The sequence below is a fragment of the Spinacia oleracea genome, chromosome 3 (assembly GCF_020520425.1).
Source record: "Spinacia oleracea cultivar Varoflay chromosome 3, BTI_SOV_V1, whole genome shotgun sequence".
Classification (NCBI taxonomy): domain Eukaryota; kingdom Viridiplantae; phylum Streptophyta; class Magnoliopsida; order Caryophyllales; family Amaranthaceae; genus Spinacia; species Spinacia oleracea.
In genome coordinates, this window is record NC_079489.1 from 156,752,903 (window position 1) to 156,768,355 (window position 15,453).

The window sequence follows — 15,453 nt, forward strand, 5'->3', positions numbered from 1 at the left end:
GTATCAAATAAAAGTTTTATTATTTTTTAAAAGTAAAATGGATAGTTTTTAATTACTTTGAACAAATAATCAAATACAAAAATTCAATTGAATATGGAGTACGGAGGTGGAGTTCATGTATCCAAAAATGAAAATTCGAATTGTAGGAGGTGGAATTCATGAAGTATCTGATTACTACTGTGAACTGGAAGATTTAAATTACACTATAATATGATAATCATCCCGATTTCATTCGATAATTATAACTAAACTGAATCTGATAGTTTAATAGGAACACGCACAAGAGGGGGGGGTGAATTGTGTTTGGAACTTTAGTGAGTTTCTTTCGACTTTAAAGCAATTTAAAGGAACTGAAAAACACAGAAACAAAAGTTACTCAATTTGAGGAAACTTCCTGACTCTAATCAAGAAGAGAAAACCTCAAAACTCTTTTATATTAATATAATTCCTCAATTACAATAATATAACAACTTGAGTTCCTCTCTAACTCAAGTTTCTCACCGTAATCGACTCTGACTACCCTCTCTTTTGTTTCTCTCTTTTCTCGACTTTAACTCAAAGTCTTTACAAGATTACTCAATCTATTCTCACTCAGATTACAATTTGTTTTCAAGACTCTAGATAATAATAAAGCTTTTTAGATATTTATGGAACTTAGGAACTCGAATTTTGCTAGGACACAAATCGATTTTATAAACTCTTTTGAAAGCGTTTTGATAGATAAGAAAGTTAGTAGAATGTTTTTGTGTATTTTTCTCAGAAAACAGACGACTCTTTTTATAGAGATAATCCTTAGGGTTAGTTCCCTTCAAATCTCAACTGTTCACACACCTACACTACTTGGTCTCCACGATCCATAACTTGTGGATCAAGGGAAGACCACTTCCCTGAAAACTTCCTTAGAGAAAATCGTGGTTTAGACTTTGTCAACCACTAAAAGATTTGCGAAAAATACTTAATAAAATAAATCAGATTTTAGGAGAAGTTTTAGGGAAAGTAAAACTGTTTTGACTAGAAAGATAAAAACAGATTTTATTAAAGAAAATTTTATTTGTATAATTTTCCTTAAAACTTGCTGCTAAATATTTTGATAAAATCTTAATAAATATTTAATTAAATATCCTACAGTTCCATAACTTATCTTATTAGCTATTTGTTGAGTAATGAGGTTTTGATGATTGTAAACTAATGATGATTATCTATTTAACATGTGTGTCAAGATTCGCGCAGGATGAACAAGTTATGATTGAAACAAGAAACAAGTAACACGAGCAATAAGAAGTTATTGTTCACTAAAGTGAAGATGGCTACGTCATACATGTTGGTTATATGTAAATTAGCATTTACATTGGTAAACTTCATGTGGTAAGTACAGTGACAAAGGAAGAACGAAATGATACTTTATATGGTCCAGCAGGAACAACCAGAAAGAGATCAGAAACTGTTTATCAGAGTTCCTAGTTGTCTGACTGTTCCTGTTCCTAGTCACATGTACGACATGTAATTGTATGCGTTAATAGAGTTTAGGAGTGCATATAATACTTTCATATTTGCATCCTAATATATTGGTTATATTGTAGGTAAGAGTCCATATTGGGATAAGTTGTTTATTAGACAAAGGATTTTGCATTAGTCTAGGACTCTCATATTATCCTATCATAAGTACATATAGTTGTATGTGCTTAGGACTCTTCATATAGTTAGATATGCATTAGGAGTCTTCTAGGAATGCATATCATAGCTGGTGTCATTTATCATATATTATGATGTATTGTAGACGGTTTAGGAGTCTAAGAGTTTTAGGTTGCATAAGCATTTTAGGAAAGATTAAATGCTTAGAGTTTAAGCTTTCATAATTAGTATTATGCATAATATAGGACTGTTTAGATTCACTGTATTTTAGGTATTTGAGTCACATAATATTTTCCATACATATTAAAGTTCTTATTAGGGTAGGAATATTATTTATGTATTAATATATTATATTCCATATTATCTTATGTGTATTTTAGTCAAGCAAATATTATAATATATGATTTATGCATATCTATCATACTTGACTCAATATCTAACGTGGTTTATTATGCATGCAAAGAAATGATAAATGACGTGTGTAGGTAAGACTTTGAAGAAGACCCAAAGACTTACAGGAAGAACGAGGATTCAAGAGTTAGAGAATCCAAGAGAAGAGAAACTTGGACTCGAGGAGAATTAAGAGTACAAGTACAGAGAAAGAGAAGAGAAGAAAATCTAGTAGCATTAGTGTGCTTAATAGATTGGTCTTAGAAACTGAAAGTTCGGAGCTGGTGGAACAACGTACGTGGAACAGTGTCAATGACGAGGGTACTGGTCCTAGTCTGCACATAGTATATAGGATTGCATGAGTATAGTATTTAGATCACGTTACCTTAGAGTTTATGTCCTAATAGAAGTCTAAACATAATAATATTAAGTCATGTACTAAGGAGTTTTAGTATAGTTAGGATTATGTGTTTGATAGTAATTAGGACTGCATTAGTTAATGGTTAAATAATGTTTATCTTATTTAAGAGTCATGATAGGAAAGGAGTGTCGTTTAGATAGAGTTTTCATTAATATATCTACTGCATAAAGAGTTATTATTCGATCATATGTTTGTTAGAGTTTTAGGATAAAAGTCTATCATGATAGAGTTCTATTAGGTCTAGGATTCCTAAATAAAAGATAAACATAAAATATATCTTCTAGGGTTAATAGGTAACATGCATCACTATATATACTGCATTCATAAGTCTAGGAAAATTGTCTGACTTAGTGGTGTTACGTGCTTAAGTTAAATCTACATTATAACCCACGTCAGTACCGTCAGTTCATGTTCCACATACGTAGTTCCTGCTCCAGCAGAATTTCAGATTCTATTTTCTATCTTTTATACTTGAGAGTTGGGAAGGGGTTTGAGTGAACCTTGTAATTGAGAGAATCAGCTTGAGTCGAGCTGAAGAGTTGAGAGAGAAGATCTCTAGAGAGATCATTGAGAAGGAACGGTTGAGGGACTGTTCATAAGGGAGTTGAGTTTAGGGAACTGTGATTTTCCTAATTATTAAAGGGTTTAAGTCCCTACGGGGCCGTGGTTTTTCCTCTCTATTAGGGTAGAGAGGTTTCCACGCTAAAATCTCTCTTGCAATCTCTTAATGTTTTTAATTCCGCGAAAAAGTAGATCCAACATCTACAAACACTAATTCACCCCCCCTCTTGTGTTGTTCATCTAAACTAACAATTGGTATCAGAGCTGGTGCTCTATATTTTACAGGTAATTCTGATGAGTGATCCGGGAAAAGATGAACAATGTTTTGAAAGAAACAGTTCCCACAATTCAGCTGTTCCTGATGGACGAAAAGGAGGATAGCACGTATTTGATGATGATGATTAACACAAAGATTGAAGAAAAATAATTAGAGGTAAATTTTCAATCTTTATGATATTATTTATGTTCGCTCTTAATTGTTAAATATTATGAACATCATACTTTATATATTATTGGCCATATGTGTGTTCATTCCGTAACGCAGAAATAGAAATCAACGATTGATTGTGAGCAACCTTGAATTAACCATGTTCATTTACAAGTTTTCAATAGGGCTTTGCTTTAAATTTAAAATAGTTCTTGCGGTTTTGAAGAGGAACAAAGTGGTCTTGTTTGTTGCACAATTCCAGCAAAATTAAAATTTTCTACTAGTCTTGTCGATATTAAAAATATTTCTATTTTTCCAAAAGGTTTGAAATATAATTTTATTATCTTGAATCTGAAAAGTTTGATTTTTAAATAGATTTTAAAAATTACAAAGAATTTGTTTCATAAATATTTTACCAGGAACATGTGTGCAACAAGACTTGTTAAAAGCAATATTGATTTGAGATATCAAAAATTGTTTTTGCAAATTGTCGAAAAGGTCATGTAACTTGAATTGAACCACGTGACCATGAACACCAAAATTATTGAGATGGAACTGAGATTCGTTGTTCCTTGTGTTGTTTTCGGTAAAACAATTTTTGGTTCCAAAAGAGTTTTGAAATCTGTGTTTAAAAATTATTGAACTTCTTCATAATGCAAATAAAAAGGAAAAATCAGATTTTCAAAATAAAATTTTCAAAATTTGAATTTACTAGGAACAACCTATATATCGCTTATGGAACAAGTCATATCAATTTCAAAACAGGTTTTACGAATCAAAATAAGTTTCTTATTGGTGAAGTGTTGAACACATGTAGGTAGCTTATATGGAAATTTCCGACTTTAAGTTTTCAATTGACTTTGATGGAACTCAGACATGTTCCTACAACTGTTTCTAGTAAAGATGACCTTATCTATTTTTAGAATTTGAAATCCGACTTTAACTGATTTAAATACGATTTTTATGTGTCTTCAATGGAAGAGAAGATTTTCAAATCATTCAAAAAATTATCAATCTTCATCTCACTAGAAACAGTACAAGGAACAGATCTGGAGGAACTGATTGTTCCTACTTATGGGAACTGAATTATTTAGGCACTGTTATTTTAATATTTTCAAATAGTATGCCTAAAGTCAAGAAGGTTATGCATTATGAACTATTTACTTATTCAGTACCATATGAATGCATAATTAATCTTGTTAGTATTAGTAGTATAGTAAAACATGTTTGAAAAAAGGCACATCTGACTACTCCTACTAACAACAAGGGACTCAAGCAAATTTGGGTACCCAAGATCAAGAACTGATCTATTTTGCAGGCCATATGTGAGAAAAGACAATATAAAGCGCATGACAAAAATGTTATTCATGCACATATTTGAAGACATGTAAGTGTGTCTCACGAAAAGCCTTTAAAAGAGGTTCTGGAAGAGAAGCTGTGTTACATGTTTATATCATCATGCAAGAGATCTATAACGAAGAAATGGACAGCAAACAAATCACAGAAAAAGGAAAGGAAAGATGGTGTATCCCTTAAGGTCCGTTGAAATATTAGGAACAGACGCAGTAGGAACTGGATAAGGAAACAGTAAAAAGTAAATCCAATTCCTCCACAACAAGTCAGTTCCTTGTAATCAAGATGGATGAAGACAACGAACAAATTCATATGAATTAAATTGAAGTTTCAAAGACTACGTTAAGGAGACTGAGTTATGAGTAATATGAAGAAGGGAGTTTAATCAAAATCCTTATTTACTTTGTGTGATTTACTTTGTTTCCTTTATTTCTTATATTATTAACTTCACTTTGTGTTTGCTCAGTTGTGCAAATTAACGATAAGGTTTTGAAGGTCTATTCTTGAAGTAAATGAAATTGAAGAGTAAAAATATGTTCCACGTATCAAGGGAACAGAGACCAAGATTTGGAGGAACAACTGAAGTACCTAAGAATACAGGAACGAAAAACAACTTATCCATGAGAAGGCTTTGACGCCGACGTATAAGTTCCTGGTCCAACTCATGAGGAACTCAATCTCAGAAATATAACAGAAGTTCGGGAACAACTCTCTTAGTAAATATACAACAAGGAACATCAACAAGGTGTACTGTTGTAAGAGATTATCAAAAGGGAGTATTCACATCTTGAATTTTCTGTATATTTATTTCTATGCTCTAATATATATATTTATTTCTTGAAGACTAATCTACTAACCTTATAATTGCACAAAAGATTACACTTGGGTTTTGATTTTAGATTACATCATTGTGAGCGAAAACAAAGGCTTTACTGGTTAATAAAGACCCCAAACCGGCCAATGCAACTTATTCCTCAGATCTACGAGAGACAAACCAAGATGAAGAAGCATGGTCAAGCATAAAGACAAAAGGAAATAGAACGAGTTCCTGTTCAGATGAAAGAGGAACAGGGAACAGGGAGCAGTTGAGACGAACCATTCAGCATCACTTAGAGCGTTCCAGCAAAGAAGAAAAAGGAACACGAACAAGATCTCAACTAATAAAAGGGGCCACAATGATCAACTGGAGTAAATGTGAAACTAACACTTAATGAAACTCATAAGTAAGCCATCAATGATCAAACCATGTGAGGTATAACACTCTTACTCATGTTAATAATGTGTCAAATTGCATGAATATTGCACCGTTTATTTTAAGCAACCTTCTAAATGTTATTTCATGTGAATAAATGCTTTTGATGCTATCACCAAATAGTAAGGGAACAAGACTTGTTGAAACTAACATGAGCATAAAGTACTCTTTTCACAAATAAACTTTTCGTTTAGGGCCCTTGTACACTTTTCAATTGAAGTAAATCATGCACACCTATAAGTCAATGTGTCACACTCAATTCTCATGTTTTAAAAGACATATTCACTTGCCCAAAATTATTAGAGGACTCGTTGAGAAATTTGGATGTTGTCCCAATACAAAATTCCTAAGTTGCCAAAGGAACAATGAAAGAAACGTTGAAGGAACAAGGCAGTAGTGTTCCTGAAATATTGTACTTCTTTTTAAATCTTTTAGAGGGAACAAACTTTCAATACCAATATCATTCCCCAAGTCAGGTTTGTGTTTTCATGATTGGGTTGAGCCTACCCAGGCCGAGCCATTAGCATAATTCTACAATCTTATGATTGTGGGTGTGTGCTAAGTTCAATCATACTCTACAATCCTGATCTTGTCTTTCTCCATATCATCTTTCAATAATTTTGAATATTCTTTCCTTATCTCATATCATATGTGTACTCTACCACTTCATATTCTCACTACCCTTGAACTCCAAAAATATATATTCTTCTTTCCTATGGTTCGACGATGCATGAAGAGTAATAATTATGAATATGTTTTGAGAGGGAAGTCAAAGATGAAGTAGAAGCAGCGTGTTATTATTTATCAATAAAATCTTTGAAGGAAAATCACCGTATGATGTACGTATCACATAGAAATTTACTAGGTAACATATGGAACTTCACTTCTATAAGGTTCCGCATGAAAGAAGATGGTAAGGAACTCAGGGGGAATAAGGTAGGGAACATTGAACATGATTTTGATATTCGATGGTGGAACTTATATTTAATGGTAAGTCCTTTCTATATTATTATATGATCTTATACTCTAGGAAAGCTCAAAATTTTGTAATGACGCCTTTGTTTCAAAAAAAAAAAAAAAAAAAAAGAAACTAAAAAAAATCAAAAAAAAAAAAAACAAATCAAAAAAAAAACCAAAAAAAAAAAAAAAATATATCAAAAAATTGAAGCAAAGGTGATCAATTCTTGTACTTTATTATTTTCTCCTAGAATTCAATTATTATGAATAATATCAATGAGTTACAGAAATTTAAACTCATACACTCGTTGAGCAGTAAAGGAACAGACGGTTCTAGGACCAGGAACAGGAAAAGGAAGCAACACTATTGTTAGTTCCTGTTCCACTAAACTTGGTAAGTTGTACAACCACTGCAGGCACTGATTTCAGCAGTCAGTCCACGTTTCACTATGATGTCAGTTCCTTATGGAAGATTGGTGATATATGGGAACTTGGTACGATAAGGTGCTACATACAAAGAGATGGAGGTGTGTTGGGTTTGGTTTCATATTCATTAAAAAGCTCTAATGATTGTTGAGGACCTCATTTAAAAGAAGAAACCACAAACACATTATCTACCCTTGGTTCCCTCTACTCGATTATTCACCAAGCCTTTTCTTCACACCATTTCTACTTCATTCTCGCCCTTGGCAATTAACATTGAAACCATTTCTTCTAATTTTTTTGTTATTATTTGTCAAGTTACTTCATCGCTTCTAACATTGGGTCTTTGGATTGTGAATTGTAATTATGTAGCAACAACATCCTTAGTTCAAAATTGGAAACTCGAGTACTTTTGGGACAAAAAAAGTGTCTAACCTATAAGGTGGTGTGTGTGACATATAAACTCAGGGTGTGTATGGTTAACATAAAAAGATTGTGTGCACAATAACCCTTTTCGATAATGCCAAAAGGGGGAAGAGTATGTATGATGCTTATTGTTTGATATAATACGGTCTAAATACTTATCTAATTGGGTGTTTATCAGTATTGCTCTTACTCTATCATTTTACTTGTTCATTAGTTGTTGGTTTATAAAATTAAGGGGGAATAGATCTAAATCTTTTAATGCTTAAAGTGTGATAAGCATCATTAGTTTGTCATCATCAAAAAGGGGGAAATTGTTGAGTAATGAGGTTTTGATGATTGTAAACTAATGATGATTATCTATTTAACATGTGTGTCAAGATTCGCGCAGGATGAACAAGTTATGATTGAAACAAGAAACAAGTAACACGAGCAATAAGAAGTTATTGTTCACTAAAGTGAAGATGACTACGTCATACATGTTGTTTATATGTAAATTAGCATTTACATTGGTAAACTTCATGTGGTAAGTACAGTGACAAAGGAAGAACGAAATGATACTTTATATGGTCCAGCAGGAACAACCAGAAAGAGATCAGAAACTGTTTATCAGAGTTCCCAGTTGTCTGACTGTTCCTGTTCCTAGTCACATGTACGACATGTACTTGTATGCGTTAATAGAGTTTAGGAGTGCATATAATACTTTCATATTTGCATCCTAATATATTTGTTATATTGTAGGTAAGAGTCCATATTGGGATAAGTTGTTTATTAGACGTAGAATTTTGCATTAGTCTAGGTCTCTCATATTATCCTATCATAAGTACATATAGTTGTATGTGCTTAGGACTCTTCATATAGTTAGATATGCATTAGGAGTCTTCTAGGAATGCATATCATAGCTGGTGTCATTTATCATATATTATGATGTATTGTAGACGGTTTAGGAGTCTAAGAGTTTTAGTTTGCATAAGCATTTTAGGAAAGATTAAACGCTTAGAGTTTAAGCTTTCATAATTAGTATTATGCATAATATAGGACTGTTTAGATTCACTGTATTTTAGGTATTTGAGTCACATAATATTTTCCATACATATTAAAGTTCTTATTAGGGTAGGAATATTATTTATGTATTAATATATTATATTCCACATTATCTTATGTGTATTTTAGTCAAGCAAATATTATAATATATGATTTATGCATATCTATCATACTTGACTCAATATCTAACGTGGTTTATTATGCATGCAAAAAAATGATAAATGACGTGTGTAGGTAAGACTTTGAAGAAGACCCAAAAACTTACAGGAAGAACGAGGATTCAAGAGTTAGAGAATCCAAGAGAAGAGAAACTTGGACTCGAGGAGAATTAAGAGTACAAGTACAGAGAAAGAGAAGAGAAGAAAATCTAGTAGCATTAGTGTGCTTAATAGATTTGTCTTAGAAATTGAAAGTTCGGAGCTGGTGGAACAACGTACGTGGAACAGTGTCAATGACGAGGGTACTGGTCCTAGTCTGCACATAGTATATAGGATTGCATGAGTATAGTATTTAGATCACGTTACCTTAGAGTTTATGTCCTAATAGAAGTCTAAACATAATAATACTAAGTCATGTACTAAGGAGTTTTAGTATAGTTAGGATTATGTGTTTGATAGTAATTAGGATTGCATTAGTTAATAGTTAAATAATGTTTATCTTATTTAAGAGTCATGATAGGAAAGGAGTGTCGTTTAGATAGAGTTTTCATTAATATATCTACTGCATAAAGAGTTATTATTCGATCATATGTTTGTTAGAGTTTTAGGATAAAAGTCTATCATGATAGAGTTCTATTAGGTCTAGGATTCCTAAATAAAAGATAAACATAAAATATATCTTCTAGGGTTAATAGGTAACATGCATCACTATATATACTGCATTCATAAGTCTAGGAAAATTGTCTGACTTAGTGGTGTTACGTGCTTAAGTCAAATCTACATTATAACCCACGTCAGTACCGTCAGTTCATGTTCCACATACGTAGTTCCTGCTCCAGCAGAATTTCAGATTCTATTTGTTATTCTATCTTTTATACTTGAGAGTTGGGAAGGGGTTTGAGTGAACCTTGTAATTGAGAGAATCAGCTTGAGTCGAGCTGAAGAGTTGAGAGAGAAGATCTCTAGAGAGATCATTGAGAAGGAACGGTTGAGGGACTGTTCATAAGGGAGTTGAGTTTAGGGAACTATGATTTTCCTAATTAGTAAAAGGGTTTAAGTCCCTACGGGGCCGTGGTTTTTCCTCTCTATTAGGGTAGAGAGGTTTCCACGCTAAAATCTCTCTTGCAATCTCTTAATGTTTTTAATTCCGCGAAAAAGTAGATCCAACATCTACAAACACTAATTCACCCCCCCTCTTGTGTTGTTCATCTAAACTAACACTATTATTATTTTACACAAAATCTAAGAGTATTTAACTACCTAGCTTCGTGTTTATCCTTTTACTGGAGCTACCACTCAGCAGCTGCAATGGTTCCTATTCTGGAACAGGTGAGTTCCTCCAAAGGGACAGAGGCACTCATCACATGGAAACTTCACCCTTCTGTGCATTTGTTGTTCCTCTGATGTGTGTCAGTTTGTAGTTCCTAGCTTTGCGCATTCCACCTCAGGAACATCAACAGCCATCTCAAGTTCCTCTCTGGAACATGAACACTTTACTTGTAGACACAACAGAAACTTTAATCAGGAAGTTTGCTATTTGTCATCAACCAAAATCAGGGTCAACAGAACCCGTATTCGATCTAATAACAATCAGAAAGCCGACTTTACCCAATAACAACTGTGATATTGAAATTCGATATCCGATATGACCTGACTTGTTCGCAATTGACCCAAATTCGAGATACGTCGAGATGAATTGACCCAAACCCGAGAGTCACATATCCAAACTTGATCCAAACCCTAACTTATTCGATCCTAACATGACACGCACCCACAATAACTCGGCTAAATACCCAAATTCGACATACACCCGAACCAAAATCGACCCGGAAACAAATCAAATCGGTAAGAACCGTTTTAAACAGAACTAGTTCAAATCAAATCCAAGGTTGACCCGAATCGAAATCAACCCAAAACCGAAACAATATATAATTGACTTCATCCAAATTAAGTTAAGCGAACTGATCGAAATCGACCTGACTAAAAACATTGACTGATTTCAACGTGACTAATTTTTTTATAACCGATTCGATGGCCCGATTTGACCGTGCACGTATTGTGCAGAAACGTTGCATAAATGTAATAAAGTTTTCTGCCAAAGACAAAGGGAATGAAGTTTTCTTTGCTGGGCTGCATTATGGCTGGATTGCATCTATCCCTGGGCTTTTTAATGGGGTTTTTAATGGGCTTTATAGATTGTTAAAGACAAGTGGGCTTAGTGATTTTGATGATGAGGGCAGCCGTAATGGGCTTAGCCATTTTGAAATAAACATCGTAGTTCAATTCAATCTAAACCGAATTAGTAACACATTTCAGTTTCTTGATTCGTTGAATAAACTTTTTCCAAGTAAAAAAATAATCAGTTTCGATTTGGATTGGACTGTATAAAATTGAACAAAACCAAATTTAAAGTTGGTGTATAATAAATCTAATGGCCCTGTTTGGTGATTAGCGGTTAGCGGTTAGCTGTAGCGGATTGAATTAGCAGTTTTGACTAGCTTATTGAATTAGCAGTTTTGACTAGCTGATTGGATTAACAGTTTGTATAAAAGTGTTTGGTAAATAGCTGTTAGCTGTTAGCTGTTTGAATATGTAAAATGACAAATAAAGACATTGTCATATTGAATTGTTTAACTTAAAAGTACAAATTGTTAGTATGATAGATATACATGTAAAATATATTTTTGTGGAATAAAATGTACTACATATATCATGAAAATAATTAAACAATATTTTGCAAAAATAATATGTACATGTTTGTGCAAATAAATAAATAAATAAAAATTTCAAGAAAAAAATCCAAAATAAATAGAAAAGGGCAGTAAATAATAAGAAAAAAATTGGAAAAGAAAAAAATTACAAGGAAGGATTCTTACCTTGGATCTACTATGGAGGTGAAAGGTTTCATTTTGAACCGTAGGTAAGAGAATGAAAGAGAATGAAATAATGAAAGCAGTACAATGAATTAATGTAAAACACTAGGTTGTTGAGGACAATATGGTAAATACACGTTAAAATCCCAATCCTCTAATGAAAAAGGCTGCTCTCAGCTACTTTTTGGATTTAGAGGTTTGAGAAGAATCATCTATTCCAAACCTCTAACAACCAAACACTCCAATTAGAGGTTTTGAAATGTCAAACCTCTAAATTGCTTCAATCCTCTAATTTTCTACCAAACCTCTAACAACCAAACACTACCAATATATATATTATATATATAAAGGAGGCATATTTGCTGAAATATTAGATCGCCACCTAGGATTACTAATGGTTTCGGCCAATGAAAAATAAGATTTCTAATTTATTTTTGAATTAAAAAAATCATTTGCTACGTAGATAATTAATTAGGTGCCACGTAGATATTTTAATTAATTAATTATTAATATATACAACTCCATCTAAAATCAAACACTCTAAAAATTAAAAAATAAATCTAAAATAAAATTCATCCACAATCAAACACTAATCTAAAATAAAATAAGTAAAATTCAATTTAAAATCAAACATTAATCCAATATTAGAGCGCCACGTATGAAATATAATGGTTTACGCCAATGAAAAATAATATTTCAAAATTAATTTTGAATTAAAAAAGTCGAGTGCCACCTAGATAAATAATTAAGTGCAACATAGAAATTTTTATTCATTAATTATTCATATTACGTATATACAATTTCATCCAAAAACAAACACTCTCATAATTAAAAAATAAATCTAGAATGAAATTCAATGAAAAATAAAATACTAATCTAATATAATATATAAATTGGTATATATATATATAGGAGTTTTATTTAAACCTAACAATTTAATAGAATCCGTGCATCACACGGGCTAAAATTTAGCATTGTATATGAGAATATAAATTAATTTAAAAAGCTTAAAGTTACCACGGTATATGTTAAGATTACTTACTCCGTATTTTATGATGATAAATATTTTTTGTATAAAGGTAACCAATTCATCCTTAAAATGATTATCCTTCCTCCTTTTTTTTTATAATATAAAAGTTAATCAAAATATATAAAAAGTTACCTGTAAAAATTAACCCAATACACCATAAATGTATTATACATCTTATACGTGTAAAACCTTTTGGGCTTTTTGGCTATGCAATATTACTTGCAAGTTGCAAATTTCACCTAAAAAGTTATTCCCAATTTCTTGCAACTCTTGGAAAAGGCATGAACTTACTGAAACATAAGTACTCTCTTCGTCCCAAGATTATATTCATGTTGGACTAAAATACGAGTTTTAAGAAAAGCATAATGTAATGTATGAGAAAGTGGAATATTGTGTATGGGAAAGTGGAAAAAATCATGTCCAAATAAGGAAACATGACTATTAATTTGGGACGTCTGAAATAGAAAACAAAACTATAATTTTGGGGAGGAGGGAGTATTAAGGAAGCATAGTTAAATTTGGTATAATAATGGTGCAAGTGGAGTAGGGATGTCAGTGGGGAGGGTTTCGTTGGAGACCCGCCCCGCATCCGCCCCAAGTAGGCGGGGATAAAGGTAGGTTTGGCGGATGATGGGGCGGGGATGGGTATAGAAATCGTACCCGCCATGGGTGATGGCGCGGGTGTGGATTTTGTGTTTAACCCGCCCCATCCCCGCCCGCCCCGCCCCATCCCCACTCGCCCCTTTTCATACCCGCCATGGGCGATGGGGTGAGTTTGTATTATGTGCATGTTTAGGTGATAATATGAATTTAGGTGAGAATTTTAAGTTTTTTGTTTAGATTTTTTTTGTTATGACGGGTATATTTTTTTTTATTATATATGTCTCTTTAGTCGTAAGATATTTTTTTTTTCTAAAGTTAACTTTCATTACTTCGTACATATGGAAAATGTTTGCTAAATAAGAAAAATTAGGCGGATATTGGCGCGGGTATGGGGCGGGGATAAGACGGGGATGGATACCCAGTTGGGTGGTGGGGCGGGGATGGATTTTAGTTTATACCCATTGGGGCGGGGATGGGGATGAATTTTGTACCCGCCATGGGTGATGGGGCGGGGATGGGGATGAAAATTTTAGGTGGGGATGGGGATGGAGGGACATACATCCGCATCCGCCCCGCCCCATTGACATCCCTAAAGTGGAGTAGTTGACAATAAAGAAATATAGAAAAAATAAGTGGGGTGTAAAAATTACCAAAAATATAATTATTTATGATTTAAGTTGGCTCATAAAAAAGTAAATAATAATAAAGTATTAGTAAATGGGTGTAAAAATTATCAAAAGTAGAGTTGTGACTCTTAAAAAATAAGGCTTTAAGTACGGAGTAATAATTGTGGCTCTATACAAAAATACAGAGGGAGTATAAGAAGAAAAAAACACTATCAACTTTTATTATTGTTTAATGTAACGCTACTCATGTACGGAGTAGTTATACTTCGTATTACAGAGTGGTTTTTAAATACATCTAGTATTTAGGCACAATTAGTATGAAATGGGTGGGATTTGGATCAGGTGACGCATCACCCGCATTTTGTTCATTCATGAACCGGGTGGATCGGATGATATTCGGGTGAAAACTATTAACCACTGCAAATTCACCACCTAAGAATATGCATAATAATAAGCAAAAAAGAAAACTTATATACCTTCATTTACTACCGAAACATATAATTGTTTCTCATCGTGCATAACTTTTAACCAAAAAAAATTAAATAAACACTAACTTTAATAAATAATAGATTTACTAACACCCTTTTTATGTTTAAAACATAAAAATAATATATATAAAATTAATGGATGATGGATCAGGTGATAAACGGGTGGTGGGTCTGGTGATGGATAAAAAAACATCACCTGCATTCGGACCTGGATATCACCCGCTTTTCATCCATTTAATTCGGATTTTTATCCGTTTAATTAGAGCGGGCGACGAAATTATTAGAGAGTAAGTGCGCCCTCAGTTGAGAGTTGATTCGATAGTGATCATCCACTGGATATATCCATATCTAGGCACAATCCATGGTCCCGATTAACAAATGACATAGCACACCCAAATAAATCATGATTTATTAAATTTTCATTTATATTTTGTTATGAAATATGACATATAATTTGTTTTGTTTTTTTCACGGGACATATAATTTGATTTAGGTTGCCAGTAAACTAATTTGTTTACAAACCAGATCATAAGTCTGAGTTTTATGCAACGCATATTTCTTAATATAAACTAGCTTTTGAGTCCATTCACAGAATGGACGATTGTATAGTGGTTGTTCAGATGTCTTTTGAAGTTTTAATTAGTGTGTACTTCTGATTTTTGGTAATATATGAATTAAATAGAGGTGTAATTTGAAGTTGGAAAAATATAAAAATTATATGTTGAATAAATATTGGATGTTAAAGGGGTGGTGTGGATTTTGTGTTGAACCCGCCCCATCCCCGCCCTCCCC